The 16,944-nt window shown below is 37.5% G+C and overlaps 1 protein-coding gene across 2 annotated transcripts in view; it reads right to left on the reverse strand.

Annotated features, from left to right (window-relative positions):
• FBXL17 (F-box and leucine rich repeat protein 17) overlaps positions 1-16,944 on the reverse strand; it is a 490,961-nt gene that overhangs the window by 55,356 nt on the left and 418,661 nt on the right. The window lies entirely within an intron of this gene.

Consider the following 16,944-nt stretch of genomic DNA (forward strand, 5'->3'; position numbering starts at 1 on the left):
CACAGGGGAAGACTCCCTCTACATCTGCTGATTATTCCTTTGACAAGTGGATTTCCAAAAGATAAGGTTGCAACATTCCTACCTGGAAATACCCAAATAATGGGACTGGATGAGTTCTCTTTGCTGAAAAATAAAGGGGATGATAGGCAGGATAAACTTCCTTCAACTGATTTCAGCTTAGGCAGCTAAGTCTGTAGCCTTTTTAGGTATACAGGTGCAGGCGATAGTTGCTGGCTGCTCCTAATTATTTAGTTGTTACCCTCCTTCCCTTGTCCTGAAAGCACTCAGATTTTCCTTTAGGAATCAATCCATCGCCAAATTCTTAACTGTACTTAGGTGGGATTGAAGCCCATACTCAACTCTGGGGTTAGGCTGTGATTGGTTTAAGCATACCTGTCTATTCCATCCACCTGGGCATATGATGAGTGGGCATTTTGACATAAGCCAGTCCCACCAGAATAACCTCAGGAATTTTTCTGGGAGTGCTGGGGCATAGATTCTTTCTTTGCTCAGGATAGTATTTATGAGGTACTATCTCTAGAACTATTGTAGCCATTTTTGGTATCAAAAGGAGAGTCTACCTAAGGATAACACTAACATACTGAGTAAAGCAAAGTGGAAAGAATTGCACAAACACAGAAGTGGAACCTGACAACTGTGAACTGCTGCTCCAACTCTTATGTGTAACTAGAACTGTTTCTTTAGATCCATGAGCTAATAAACACCCCCCTGTTTTGTTTAAATCAGTTGAGTTGATGTTTTTATTAATTGCAACTGAAAGATCCCTAACTCACAATACTCCATTTATTTGATTAATGGTTTACAAAATAAATATGGATAGAACACTGAACTACATTTTAGTTATTTGATGGAAAGGATAACAAACTATATTTTGTATAAAGAAAAAAACTAGTTTCTTACTATAATTGAAATTTTAAAATATATTATTTGCTTAGACCCAAGCATCTCTTCATTATTTTTGGCACTCCCTAAAATTTATTCCATATGGAATCTGGAGGGGGATGTTTGAATTCTAAATGAAGAGTTTCAACCATTACAAGCTGCATAAAACATAAGTAAAACATTTTTGCCAATTTTTTTTTATTTGTATACCCTATTTTAGAGCTGGGAATCTGACACTAAAAACGGACTCAGACTTAATGTTGATTTGTATTCAATGCCAACAATAAAAAAAAAAGAACCCTAGTTAATATGTCTTTGGTGTTTTTATTTTAGAGAACTGCTATTTCATAAGAGCATTTTCCCAGACTGGGTAGGGGCTGGGATAAGGGACTGGTTTATTCTTTATATGCGAAGAAAAATTTCCACCAATAGTCTGGAAAAAATATACAACAGTCTTCTTTTCTGCAAGAACTTATGAAAGTAATGAGATTTTTCCCCCCTTAGCTTCTAAGAAATTTACAGTGAGCCACAATGTTCTTCCATAATCTAGTCTTGGGACATATAATTTTAGAACCTGAATGTACATTTTTGCATGTAGAAATAAAAGTAATTTTGGTACGTACAATAAATCAATAGCTAAGCGGGAAGAGTCATCTTTATGCTAGCCTTGTTGGCTGCCTGGTTCATCTGCTAGAACAAAATACCTTAATCCAAACTTGACTTCCCAAACATTTCATCATTATTGCTAGTTCCCTTTGTCTTCCCTGTCTGTGTTCAATCAGACTAACATCTATCGGTTCAAAGACCTTTACACATCTGCCAGCAGACAAAGGACGCCTGGTGCCGCATCTTCATGTTACCAATAGGCACCTCTGGACTTCATCTTTTTGCAGATATTTTCTCTCGTGGTATAAAAGCTTATCTAATACTTTCTTTGCTCCAGACAATAGATTTCTCTTCTTCCGATGGGGCAATCTAATAAGAACTTAACCTGGTTGCTTAAAGATCTGCGTAGTACAGAGCTCGCCTAAGTCACTGCTGAGTAGTATAGATGGTGCAGTAAACCTAAAGTCCAGATCCCAGGTGTTATGTCCATATTTATTCAATAAAGACTAGGTGGTTTGAGACTATAATAATCAATCCTTTGTTTTCACAGGGTTTTATGAAATGTAAAGCCACCTAAACATGTTTAAGGTCATGCTTTTAAAGTCTAAAACAAAATTTACAACAGAAGTTGGGAAGGCTCTTTGTTGAGACTAAAATCACTGTAAGAACCTAACCTGATCCACATTCTAAGCGAGCATGTGGGGGTAGGGGCACCCCATTTATTCCAATCTCTTTTCCGAAACATTGTGATTTTCCTCAAAGCTGCATCACCTTCTGCTTACCTTTATTATGTAGTTTCATGAGATAAAAATGACACCAAATAAAGAGATTTAGGTATATACAATTTCCAACAAGACTGTTTTTTCCTCCAAGAAATTCAACAATAAATAGGCATTATGTTTAATCATTTTAAATGAAGTCAAGTCTAAAATTTGCTATTTTTATTCCAGAGCACAGGCTACATAAACATCTTTCTTCTTTCTTATATAACAAAATAAACTTCTTAAATAAGCTCTCCTATTTCCCATGGCTCCCGGGCATAAAATGTGCTATTTAACTAAAGAATATTTTACCTCTTCCCTTTATCCTGTTTATTTTCCACAAAATAATGCACATACTTCACCTTCAGAACAGATTGAATGAGAAAGTGCCTTAAACGTATGTGATTAAAGAAGTTTGTTTTCTGAATTAAAAATACTCAGAATGATAAGCCATTTTTCAAGTAACATGCTAAAAATTGAGTCTTTGAGCATGATCAAAGGTGTGTCACTAAGACATAACAACTTTTGGTCTAAGAGTCCTGTTTAGGATTTCCTATTTCACAGCCTGTCAGGGTATTTTTAATTTTTTCCTAGGGATGCTTCAAAGAAACTAGTAAAAGTTCACTTTGTAAACCTTGAATATATTTTACCCTGGTAACTTGCAAATATTAATAGATTACTACTACTATCACTACTAAAACAATTACAACTATTATTACTGGTTGCTGACAGCAACTGTCAGCTTGCTAGAAGAGAACAAATACAGGGTGGGAGAGGCCTTCCCTATTTTCCTATTCTAATTTCTAAGATTACTGAGGGTTTAAAATGATCTCGTGAGGATGCTGGTAAAACCACAGCTGAAAATCCAGAGAATGAGCATTCTGTAAAACCTAAGAATGAAATAATATCCAAAGCTTTAAAAAGCTGTGGATTCTTTTTTAAAGAAGGTGAAAGATGAAAGGAAAACCTGCACAAGTAGCATACCAAGAAACAGATGGTCTTTTTAAAAAATGAACCAAGAGTGTGCCTTTCACGAGTCTGCTTCTTAATTGTGGCATACTGAGCACTTTTATGCAGATGATTTCAATTGCTAAGCGTAGATCCGAATAAACAGGGTTAGCTCATTGACATTAAATGACATCGTGTACTTGGAGCTCATCTACTATTTAGTCTGTAAACACCTGATATGCAAAATTGTATGAAGAAACTAGTGCCAAGACGGTTTAAGATTAACCAATGTTCAGTGAAGATTTAAAAGCTTGGCTTTCATTTTGCTAAAGATGCTCCCTTTCATATTTAATCAATGAACTTCAGTTCCGTTTTCAGTGCTCAATTTAGAATTTGTGATTTTGTGTCTTTTTGGCTTATTCCAAAATGAGTTAAAGGAAGCTTAAAACTAGGAGGGGGGAGAAGGTAAAAAATAGCTCAAGAACTTATATGAGTTAAGCAGCAAGAAAATTTCACAAGAAAATTTCAGAAACAAGTAGATTATTGAATTTACATTCCACTAGGCAGACTGAAGAATAATGGTTTAAACGTTTATTTTTAGCACAGGATCATAGAAGCCTTAATAACAATCTTCAGTTAAGGTCTTCTACCTTCTTCACTTTTAGTTTGCCAGTTCAATGTGCCCTCATTCGTTGGTGAAGAAGCCCTTCAATGAGGGTCCAGGCAGATCCATGGACCCTCCGGAATGCAGGTGCTCCCTCAGCAACCTTGCGGGAGAAGGGATAGAGGAATGGGGCCTGCTCTAAAGAGAGGGTGATCTCCCTGGGAGATCGTGGGGAGAGTCCTCATGGTGGCAAACCAGAAGTGATTCAGAGTATGCACACAAATGCTCTCCAACTTCCCTGGACAGTTGTAACCCAGCCAAGGGTACCTTGAAGAGCTGGCTGGGGACTCCTGGCAAATCTAACAGGGTTGCAGAGATTACATTATTCAATGCACAGAGATTTTTTTTTTTTTTTTAAAGTAATCTTGATCAATATCTTCTCATTAGTTTGGGTACTATCCAAACCGAACTTTTTCATGGACAAAAAACTTGAGTAGCTTGTATGAACTCTTAGTTTACTGTTGCTCTTACTAATCACAGTAGCTAAATAGTTTCTAAATACTAAAATTTGAGATAAGAATATGGGTAAGTTTGCATTCATGTACCTACGTTGCTGGTCTAGGTATACATAAAAATACATTGAAATATCTATCTGTATGTAATATATCAGTACCTATTTCTATATTTGAAATAGTTACATTACTGATAAATTTGTAAGTGACAAAATCCTAGTGCTCCACTGAGCTATGGTAGGCAAAGTGCTTTCATGAGACTTTAAACTCCTTAAAGACAAGGAATGTGTCATATTCTTTTGTTGATTCCCAGTGCTTGGCCTTGCTGAGTAACTACACCAACCAACCTTTGCTCAGCCCTCCTCCAGACTTTGATTCCTGATCCAGGGAAGCCATGCATGGTCTCTTGTTTTTGTTCTATTTACATTTCAAACTTGACCCTCTCTCTGCTTGCATTACCTGTGGACTGCACTTTGGGGGACGGTTTCTGTTATAGAACCTGAGATACTACAATTTTCAAGTAGTATCTCAATTTTTTGTTACACCATAGTAAAACTTTGCTTACTTTACCACAAATACTGCTTGTATCATGTGCTTTTTATAGACAGAGAAACAGATTCTCACTGAGTTAAACAGATAAAATATGTAGGGTCCTGATTAAATGGAGATTGGATTCCTTGTTTTGGATACATAACAAATAATTGGGACTATGATGTTGGCATTGTCTTGACTCCTGTTTTGTTCTTACACCCATACTTGATCCAAGTCCTGTTGGCTCTGCCTTCCAACAATCCATAATCCAACAGCTTCTCTCCACCTCCTCTGTTCCCACCTGGGTCCAAGGAGGGGGAGAAGGAAAAAAAATAGCTCAAGAACTTGTATGAGTTAAGCAGCAAGAAAATTTCACAAGAAAATTTCAGAAACAAGTAGATTATTGAATTTACATTCCACTAGGCAGACTGAGGAATAATGGTTTAAATGTTTATTTTTAGATACTACTTGAATTACTGATGGTTGCAACAGGCTCCTGACTGTCCCTCTCCATCTGCCTTTGTCTCTCTAGGATTTACCCTTATGAACAGCCAAAGTGACCCTCTTAAAGTGAATCAACTCACATCCCTCCCCAGCTCACAAGCCATCTGTGGGTTCTTATCTCAGAGTCATGCCATCAACGCTTTACATGTTCTCTCCCCTGACCTACAGACCTGATCTCTGCCTGCTCTTTCTCTTGCTCACTCCACTCCAGCCACTCTGCCCTTATCCCTGTTCCATCAACATATGTGTCATCCTCCCATCCCCTTCCCCAGACATGCTCAATCCTCGCTCCCCTAAATCTTCACAGCTCACGATCTCTCCTCTTTCAGATCTTTCTTTTAGAGTTCCCTTCTCAAGGAGGCCTTCTCTGACCATGCTTGTTAAAATGGCACTTGCCCCCACTCTCCTTCATCCCCGTTGCCCTGCCTTATTTTACTCCATATCACTCACCAACTGATTTTATTTACTGCATTTACTTGCACTAGAATGTAAGTCCCCCGAGGGCAAGAATTGTTGCCTCTTTTCTTCAGTGCTTTATCTCTGGCCACTAGGACAATGCCTGGGTATGGTGCTTCATAGACACAGGATAAATGAATTGAATGATGGCTAAGTAGTGCAAGCAAGCAACTTTTAAGATTAGTTTTAGGCCACAGTTGCAAAATATAAACTTAAAACTTAAGCAAAAACAGCAAAGTTATTCAGTGTTGTGACTCTTCTTCAGCATTGAGATATTTCAAGTGCCATATTAGTTCTTTTCTGAAAAATTTGCAAACTGAGAACCAAAGTGACTGGGCCTGTCACATGCATATTGAAACTGTTGATGTGAATCTTAATATATGAATCACAAGTCTTAGCACGACTGACTTTGTCACTTAATCAGCAAAAATGTGGCGTCCAGAAAGAGTTAATACAATTTCTAGGTGAACATGAATTACCACAAGGGATAGGAACAACCTAGCTCAATATGAATCTGAGAAAATTTCTCAGATGGTCAACTTCAGGGGACAATGAAGAGATATCTATGATATGAATAAACCCATACCCCAAATTCTGAAGTGAACTTTCAAGAAAATTGAATGATTTTTGTATAGCACCTTTTATAAATCTAGTAGAAGGCAAATTTACATCAATGCCAAAGGCAGTGTGAATCTTTCTCCAGGAAGTACCTCATCTTGCAATAAACCTGTTGAACAGACAGGTTTAATGTTCACCAAGGCTAAGTATTTAAGAGGTCTCCACGGTATAATCTATCACAACTACAAGTTTCTGCTTTGCCTTAAAAGCCGTGAAAATTGCTCCAGAATCCCACTAGGAACTAAGTGCTCATGTGAGTACCATGATTTACAGTGCATTTCTATTTCCACAGAACTTCCTTGTTTATGGCTTGTTGAAAAAAATACATGCCATTATATATATATTACAAAGCCATAGAATATAGATAGCTTGACTATCTAGGAAAATTCAAAGGGAAAACTATTTAAAAACTCAACATTGCTTGACTCTGATATTAATAAATTGAGTAAAAGCAGCATTCCATTGTTTACCTGACAAGGCACAATAGTTTGAATAGAAGGTTTCAGATTTAAATGGGAATGGGGCGGGTGGTCACTGAATTTTTATTTCCAACCTAGTGGAAAAAATAATTATTCAACACACTGGTAGTACAGTGACTGTTACAGTCCATGAATGAGGCTTCTTCAGAAATTGTCAAGTCGAATACCCTCCCCCTCCGTTTTGTGCACCAAAAATGATGCACAGGGCAGTGGCTGGTTTATGTATTCCCATATATTTTCATGTATGTTATTAAGATATCAGTAATACAAAACTTGGTATCGATTACCTCTTTCAATAGATTTTTCATAGGTGAAGGCAATGAACCTGAGAAGCAAGAAGCAGAAGGGCAAAGGGCGAGGCACAGCTGGTGGCCCTGCAATGGAGGAAGGTGCCGGACAGAAACAGGAATGCAGAAAATGGAGACAACAGTCAACATTTTCTTCCTTATTATACAAAACACAACTCCACATACAACTCGGGAGTTAAATCCAAGCCAGCTGTCGTGATGGCTGCTGGAAACCAGGAAGGGGCAGCAAGAGCGGCCCAAGGTGAACAGTCCAACACTTGTGCTTCACCCTGGGCAGCTCTTGCTCTGATCACGGCTGGCTGCTCCTCCCTCCACCTGGGAAGCCAGGGAAGGTACAGTCACATAACTCAAACCGGATTTGGCCCAGCTTTACTGAATCCTCATCCAATTTCAAAGTCTACGGAGCACCTGCTGAACATAAAGCTCACATTTCCTCTGAGCACACGGGTAGGAGAGTACGGCTGGGAGCCAGCAGACTGAAACATGGAGCTCGTGGCAGGGACCTGGGTGTCACCAGGCAGATTCTGAACAATGATGCCTGCTGCTGTCTTCCCTACACACGCACCAAGGGAAGGTGGGAAAGACAGAGAGAGGCCAATAAGATCTGCTTTTTTCTCTTAGTGTATGGAACATTTTATTTCCAAAATGGATTGAGGTCAGACAGAAATACCACAAGGCATGCTGAATTTCTGCATGTGGATAGTTTGCAATGTGTGCTCCAGTGCTGTGGGCACCAGAGTCACTAATACGTATGAATGTCCACGGGACTATTTCTTCATGTAATACATTACAATGTCTGAAAAATCAATGTCCCAGGGCACAGAAAGATGAATACAGAGCTTTTCAATTATCTTTTTTTTTCTAAAAATATTGCTCCCTTCAAACAGATTCAAAAGGCAATATTAGATTGTTTTCATTTTGGTTAAGAAGATGTTAGTCCAGGCAAGGATCTCAACTGGCTCAATCCCACTGGGTAATGGCCTACTGGGCAGAAGACAGCACAGACCTTGAAAACATAACAGGTTAATAAAACGCTCCTTGAGAGCTCAATAAATGAGGATGAGGTATCTTCAGCAATTGACTTGTATGTTTAACAGTCTAGCTGCTCCCAATTTCTTAAGATTGACACTGTCTTTTTTTTTTTTCAACCAATGTCTTCTGTCAGTAAGTACATGGATCACAGTATTGTTTTAAAATAAAATTTCCTGTCACATTCACAACTTGGGAAATATAACAGAAGGAATCCTAAAGCCCAGATTCTTCATATTCAATCACATAAGAAACCAGAGTCAGTTTAATATAACAGGCAGAAACTTAACTTTCAATCTCAATTACCCAAAAGGCACAGGTCATCTGCTGCCTTTGAAGAAATAGGCCTGCACATAAATGATGCAATATAAAGAATAAGCTTGGAGACTTCCCAACTTCTTGGGGAGCAGAAAGGAATATTGTAGTGGGATATAAAGCATTACAATTTTCTCTTTTATTCTGTGTTTTGGAATAGGTGTTTCTGTCTAGTGCCTAAAGCATTTCCTACCAGTGTTAATAAGGTATGCAGAAAAGGCTTGTCAGACTTGTTATAGTAGCAAAGTCCTTTTTGCAAACCAGATTTTCCATGAAAGGCTAATAAATAATAAAGTCAAAAGCAGAATGACTCTGTAGCAAGGGGTATGCAGGTATATTGGGGGTAGGAGGAGAAGGAAGGAGGTCAAGGCTAGAGTCTAAATACTGCTGGTCCACAGCAGGTGCTCAATAAATATTTGTTAAAAGAATAAATGACCTGTCATTTCAGGAAGTCCCATGGTGTGCTTGCCTCAAATACACTCAGCTTGTCGCTTCCTCTGGTGACCTATTACGGCATTTTCGTCTTATTCCTGGTCTTGGTAAGTAGGCCCTTGTTACCAGGGAATGGCTGGGTGTTTGAGTCAGTCATAAGAAAGTGGGGATTTATTGAGCCTTTGATACCTCCTGTTTCTTAAGGCCAATTCATGTAGTCTTAACTCCCTATACCACCCAAACACAGTTCCACAGCTGTCTGGCACACTAGCAAAGAGCATCTTCCCCTGGTCATCTTCCCAATCCCTGTACTTAGTGCTCCCTTGTCAGAAAATCCATGGTCAACAGCTCAACATTTCACTCCTAAAAGGCTGCCTCTTTTTCAGTTTTTTATATTATTACTGCAGGGAAATAAAATGCAGTTTTTTTTAAGCTAAAAAGGGTTAACGTTTTTCCCTAAAACACTCAGGTACTTGATATGCTATATTTATTTTCAAGGGCACAGGATTCTTAATATCCATTCTTTCATTGATCCATTCAACAAAAAAGTATTGAGAGCCTACTCTGTGGCAAGCATTGTCCTTGACATTGGGGTACAGCAGTGAACAAGAGACAATTCTCTTCCCTACAGTGATAACATTCTAGTGGAAGGCGTCAGACAAACATACAAACAGATGAAGGAACAAAAACTTCAGAGACTGATGCGCGTGCTGAAGAAAGCTAAACAGGGTGAAGGGACAGAGATAGGGAGCCAGGAGTGGGGAGGGGGCTATTTTAGATCTGGGAACCAGAGAAGTTCTCCCTGAGGTAGTGGCATCTAAGCTCAGTGAGATTTAACTCTTTTTTTTTTTTTTTTTTAAGAGAAAGGTCTTGCTATGCTGTTCAGGCAGGACTTGAACTCCTGGGCTCAAGGGATTCTCCTGCCTTGGCCTCCCAAGTAGCTGGGCTACAGGCATGCGCCAACACGCCAGGGTTCACAAGCCTTGACTCTTCAGAGAGTGTCCCCTTGAGACCTTAGTTTGCAACCTGCACCAGGAAATATCAAAAATATGAAGAAAATACATAAAAGATCTTTTTATTTGTCTACATCTGTGTGGTTTAGGTTCCACTAAACTAAACGCCTCATAGCAGTGAGCCACATCCATTTCTAATCGGGTACAAGGAGTCTTATTAGAGAAATATTTATTACATGTAACAAGTAACTAAAAAGAATACTCCAGATGGTACCTGGGTATTTGCATAGAGCTTCATGTCAAATCAATAATCATTAATTAAGGTTTAGATTATTCAGAACGAGCTGCGTTGGAAAAAAAAATAAGTCTTCAGGCTAGTACTAATCCTCTATAAAACTTTCCAGCAGACAAAGTTTGGCTTTGTGGCTGCTCTATTCTCATTCTAGAATTTTCTTTTTATCATATTCACTACCACCAATGTACCCAGCAGCTTCATACTCTATAGTTTAGCAATTCTGGACTCAACTAGGTAATTGAAAGTATCTGTCCTAAGAAGAGTCTGAAGAACCCCCCCTTTTAACCTAAAAGCAATTTCACCAGATGATCTGTTTTCAATTGAGTAAACCATCCATCACAAAATTCTTGAGATCAATTTAAGAATTCAAGAAAATTTCTTGTGCCTAATAACACCCTCGCTCAGCTGCAGAGGCAAGCTAAGAAGATAATATGTGAAATAGAGCAATTCTGAAATCTTTGCATTTTCTGATTTGTGTTATGGTATAATACAATGAAAAAATTGCTTTTGACCCTGTCAAGTAGAACCTCAAGGACAAAGATTTTTATCGTTTTCTTTTCCTGGAAAATTGATGTAAAGATTCAATTTACTTTGGTGTATCCAAATGCTTCAGCAACTAAGAAAAAAATAAGATTGATTTTTCATATAGTTGTTATATAATTAAGTTCTAATTTGATAAAATAGCTGATCAAAAAGTGGGGCCATTCTGAAATGTTCCTCAGAGCCAATTACTTGTAATACTTTTAGAAAGAAAAACTCTCAAGTATATATATATCTTTGCTGTAACTCAGATGTTGTGTTTGCATACTAATGTTCTCAACCTTATTCTTTAAAAAAAATTATAAACCCAATGTTTGCACAGTTAACACTCCTCTTATGTTTCTATGTATTTTGATCTTGCCACATCCTGCCTTATGTTGCAGTTTTTGGGTGAAGATCTATGTAGCAGATGCTATTGGTGCCCTCCCATATTCCTTCAACAATCACTGTTTCTGAAAAGGCCAACGGCTTCCTACTGCAAGTACCTTTGACTGCTGACAGCACTCTCGGGCCTCAGAGCATGCCTGGATTGCACATGGTGCTGGCCAGAAAAGTCATGGAATTAACTGCCCAAAAGCGACTCCTGGCCAATGACAGAAAGGCAATAGTTCATAAATATCCCAGTTTCTTTCCCCTTTTGGGAGACAACTCTATAACTGTGCTCTCTGTCATCTTCCAGAAGCCCCCAGGTGGGATTGAGCTCCAGTTGTCCCCAGTAGTAATGTACTCATTAATGCACCCTCTAATGGCATTTTTTTTTACTGCCTCTTTTTCCATCCCCACTCCCTTACCAGTACTTCCTGAGATAACCTCCTAAATAAACTACATGCATTCAAATCCTTGCCTCAGAGTCTACTCTGGGCAATTACAAACTAGAGTCATCTATATCTTAAGTATGCAAAAGACTTTTAATGCTAAAGGACAGGTTTTATGCTTTCATAGACTTTTTTTTTTTTTTTTTGCATATAATACCTAATGCAGGGCTTTTGCACATAAACTGTGGCCTAGATAAAGAAAGCATCTAACACCTACTGAGCATATCCTCTATGCCATGCACTGTGTTAAACTTTACATCCTATGGACTCCTCCAATAGCCTATGAGGTAGATGATATTGAGGCACAGACTTTATTTAGTTCACTGCTAAGTCCTAGGTCCTAGAAAAGTACGTAAACGTATCAGGCACTCACTAAATATGTTGCATAAATCCAATTTTACAGATGATGTAATAGTGACTTAAAAAGGTAAGAACTGGCTGATGATTCTGCAATGGTAAATGCCAGTGCTGACTCCAGAGTTCAAACTCTTAACCCCACACTACACTCAACAATCATCTAGATGAGGAAGAGGAAGAGGCGGGGCGAACCCACTTAACAAATATTTATTTGCTCTGGGCTTGTAGTGAGATTAAGTTGATAACATACTTGTCCTCCCCCCAAAATCTGCATTACTTGCATCTTCAATCATTGATCATACTATTAATAGTTATAATCCTTCTGGCTACCTGCGTCTTTTCCTATTCTTTTTTCTTGCATCTCCCGAGTAGGTCAAATCATTTGTCTGCCCTGGTGTATGCTGAGAGTATTCTGATTAATTTGGTGATTAACGTGTGTCATGATATCTGGTCAATCTCCTACTCATCTAATAGCTGGTTCTTAGATCACAAGTTAGGAAGGCAGAATAACTAACTTGCCTATGCAAGAGTAAAGAAGTAAATGTCTCTCCTTTTCCATTAAAAAAGATAATAATATGGAGGGAGGGAGGTAGAGGGGTTAGTGGTGACAATATTTTTCTATTTCAAAATAAATTAGGAATACTTTGTACTTCAAAAATATTTTTTTAGTTATTAATGTACATTTTTTAGCTATCTGCACCTGACTTCTTCAGTAAGTTAATGATTTTGCTAGCTTAATTAGGGTGGAAGCTTACTTATTTTTGCTGGACTATTGGCTTGAATTTTGTTTAAAAACAAAGCACAATAAAATTACTGATTAAACATTTAAATAAACCAAAGCAATAAAAGATGCATTAAAGACAATAATTGAAAATTGCATAGGTAAATGAGCAATTTCTTTTTAAAAACATGGTAAACTTAAAGCCATCTCTAGAGCAGGTCTCAGGGGTTATTAAAATGATGCCCATAAAGTCCTATGATTTTAATAAAAACACTAAATAGAAAATAAATGCTAAATCAATTTCTCTTAAATATTTAAAATGTTAAAGGTTAATCTATTTTGGTGAACTAGCCATGACAGAGTGACCTGTTGTAAATAATAAATGGCCTCTAATAAGAAGAACTGTAACTACATTACATAATAGCAATATTTAAATAATGGCCCAGAGCCATGTTGCATGTGGTGTAGGCAGTTAACCCTAGGAGGAAAAACTGCAATGGGTACTCTGACTCCAGAGTTACTTTACTCAAGAAGTGGATTTTGCGGAGGAGCAGGCAAGTACTTAAACTTCCTAGACGGTTTTTCATTTCCATGATTCTTGAGCAGCCCATCTGCCCAAGAGCTAGGAACAACCACTTTCTGTTATATAAAGGATTATGAATCAAATATGAAAACTAAAACATAGAGAAAATAATTTTTCCAGTTAATAAGTTCTCATAAGGCTTTGGCTATAAACATATAATGATTCTCTAGTAAATTAAACTTGATATAAAAGCATATTATCTATCACAACATTACATTTTTTTACTAACGGTAATTCTTTTCTTCAGAAAAGGTTCTTTAATTTCAAAACGGTATTCTTTATAGGGGGAAAATTCTCCTTTTTTGTTGTTGTTATTTATGATGATAAATTGACACGCACATTATAAACCCTTTCTCTGGTCACATGCTGATTGGTATTCTCTGTGTGTTCCTAGAAATTAAGGAACAAGAACGAAGGAGGTCGTACACTGCTTTTTTCATATCATGTTAGCAATTACTCTTTTAGATTCACCTGCTCCTAGAACTGACTGACTTCATCTGGCATTTAGATATTAAATATCCAAATACTTTAAGGATGAAAATGATATTAAAATAACTAAATTTCTCACCATCTACAGAGCTTTTGAAAATATAAAGGCTATCCCAGGAAAAGAGGTTCTTGGATAGTCTCTGTCAACCATAAAAAAGGGAATTCTAAATAATAATTAATATGAGAAAATACAATTGCTTTTTGAATACCGGTGTAGGAAACGTGAGTATATCTTAAAATCTGGTAAAAAGAAGCAGCATGTAGAAACATGTTAAGAGAAAACAGGACTCCTATGGGGCCTGCTCAAGCCTTTTCACTAAGATTAAAGAGGCAGTAAGAGAAAAGTCTTTGACTAGCTTTGCAGGGAAATACATATACAGTAACAATCCATCACACCATTAGTTGTGAAACGTTTATTCTTTTAAACCATTATTTACTTAAGAGAGTTTGGCTCTAGGATTTGTTCCAAGAGACAAAAAGCTATGTACTTTGGTTTTTTTAAAAGTTAACAAAGATGACCTCCACCCCCAATACTCACTAGATATTCTTTCTGAAGAGGCTACATTGCATTTAGAAATAATATTACATTTTAACTTTACGAATAGAAACATAACAATTAATATTACTTCTAAATGATCTTATATGCTCAGATTTGAGACAGACAACTAGTTTGCACATTAGCTTCAAAAATTTATTTATGAAGACAGAGTTTGAAGAGAAAGAGGTAGCGATTTTAATAGGATTGATACCTACCATATCATGTAGTTATGAATAAGCAGAGCAAAAGGCATGGATCCCTAATCTTACGTGTAAGGTTCTTTCATCTGATTTATTTAGCTGTGGACCAACCTACAATTATACAGTCATCAGTGTAAGCGCAGGCAGGCGTTCGCAGAAAACGTGCTCTTAAAACAGAAGTTATGTATTTCCTAATTACCTTTCTGGAAGAATTCCTTGCTAAAGCACATTTTTTTTTTTTTTTCAAACATAAACTGACACCAGAAAAAAGAAAACAATCTCTTGTGCAGGAGTGAATAGTCTACGGCTCTCCCTCTCACACACTGCCATTTTACCATTTACCTTTCTTTACGTAGTTCAGTAGAGGAGAAATAACACAAGGCAATGAAAGGTGAAATCTCTCTCTACCTCAAAAGAACTTGCCATATTGGTGGTAAAAAGAAACTCACTGTCAATATTGAAAACTGTGAAGACTAAACAAACACAATGGAGAAAGTCTTCAGAGAAGAATTCATTTTTAAATGGCTTGTCCTTTTATGTCCTCGGGTGGGGTGGAGGGTATGGAGTCAAGTGCTTTGAAAGCCTAAATCTAATTATCCTGCGGTTTCCAAGTTTTCCTGATGCCGCTTTTCCTACTCTACTAGCATTATTAAATCTGATAAATAAACGTAAATGCTGTAAAATTACTTTTACTACTGCTTAGTGGGAAAACATAATAAATTATTATAAAAACAGTGTTTAATGATGCTAGGGTATATACAAGTATGCAATATTAAAAATGAAAATATAATGAATATATATAATATATTCTGATATTTAGAGTTTCTAAAACCTTCAGCAGATTATCTGAGATTTTACTCTCAATGTAAAATGTAGATTTACTGAAAATAAGAACTTAGTATCAAAGTCAAAAACAGGAGTTGGAATCAGATACCTAAGAAACATAATGGTTCCAAGAAATATTTGCTGATATAACTATAGGACCTCATAATGCTTACAGATCTTTGTGAGAGGAATCAAAGAGAAAAAGCCTGTAGGAGAGTGACTCGCACCATCTCCTCCCCCTTCTGTATATACAAGGGCAAAATGGTTCCGTGATGACCCAAAGAGGACAGAGTCTAGGCTACATAGAAGAACCAATGCGAGCTAGCAGCTGCCAAATTTTTATGCCCTATTTCCCTATATTTCTATGCCCTTAAAGTCAAGATTTATATATTATTCCTGAAAAGGATGTTCTTAACAATTTCATGTAAATTCCAGAAAAAAATATCAAAAGGAACTTGATTCATTCACTTTTATCTGTCTCCATGGCCACCATCATCTCTCCTCAGACCACAGCTACAGTCCCCCAACTGGTCTTCTTTCCACCTCCCATTCATTCTGTACACCACCCAAAGTAAATTTTTTAAACAGTAATTCTGATCACATTTCTCTGTGTAGCATCCTTCAGTGGCTTCCCACTTCATTTAGAATAGAAGCCAAGCACACTAACCGTGGCCTAGATGAATTACGTCCCAGTCCACCCATCCAACTTCTCGTGCATTCTCCCCATCCCTGGGGTTGCGTCAGTCTTGTCAGTTCCTTCAACTCACAAAATTCTCTCCCTCTGGCAGGCCTTTGGGGCCACTGCTCCATGATCTTTACTCAGCTCCTCTTGTGGCTGACTCCTTCTCATTCTTCAGGTCTGAACTTCAATATTTCCTTCTAAGAGAAGCCTTCTCCGATAATCCTATGAAAAGTTAGACCCCTTCCCTGTTCTCTTCTGTCACAGAAACTTGTAAACTCCCTAAAGCACTATTTTATTACTTGATTAGTTAACATTTTTATGAAATGTCTGTCCAACTAGTATATAAGCCCCAACTGGGAGGAATAATTATGTATGCTTAATTTAAGCCAACAACCCCAGTATCTAGGAGAGTGCCTGGCACCATTACTTAATAAACATTTGTTAAAATGAAAGAATACAAAAGAAAGAAGTGAAATGAATAGAGGATCTAGCAGCATCCTGAAGTTCTTTTATATTTTACTTTGCAATGTTACCTATTCATGTATAATAATGACCTACAGTACCGCATGCATATAGATGAAGGAGACTGATGTACAGGGGTTAGTACTTTCTTCATAAATACGGGAAAGCTACATCAATTTTTTTGAAAAGTTTTATGCTAGTTTGTCAATATTTTCTACCTTGACATTTTCTATTGATTCTTCAGCATCTTTTGGAATTTAGTTCTATTTACCATTTTGAAGTGCTGGGTAAAAAGTAAATGAAGACAGTTTTCCTTGGGGCTATGTATACAGCTTTTGTGGCCAGTGTGAACTACTACTTTTGGTTGAGCTGAGCAGTTCGCTGAACTGGGCAGAACAGTAAAACCGAAGTGATGGATATTCCTGAGACTCTTGCACACCTGAATCGATCATGCTGTATGTAGTGTTGGTCTCAAGTA

Source organism: Eulemur rufifrons, chromosome 17 (genome assembly GCF_041146395.1).
Source record: "Eulemur rufifrons isolate Redbay chromosome 17, OSU_ERuf_1, whole genome shotgun sequence".
NCBI classification, from domain to species: Eukaryota; Metazoa; Chordata; class Mammalia; order Primates; family Lemuridae; genus Eulemur; species Eulemur rufifrons.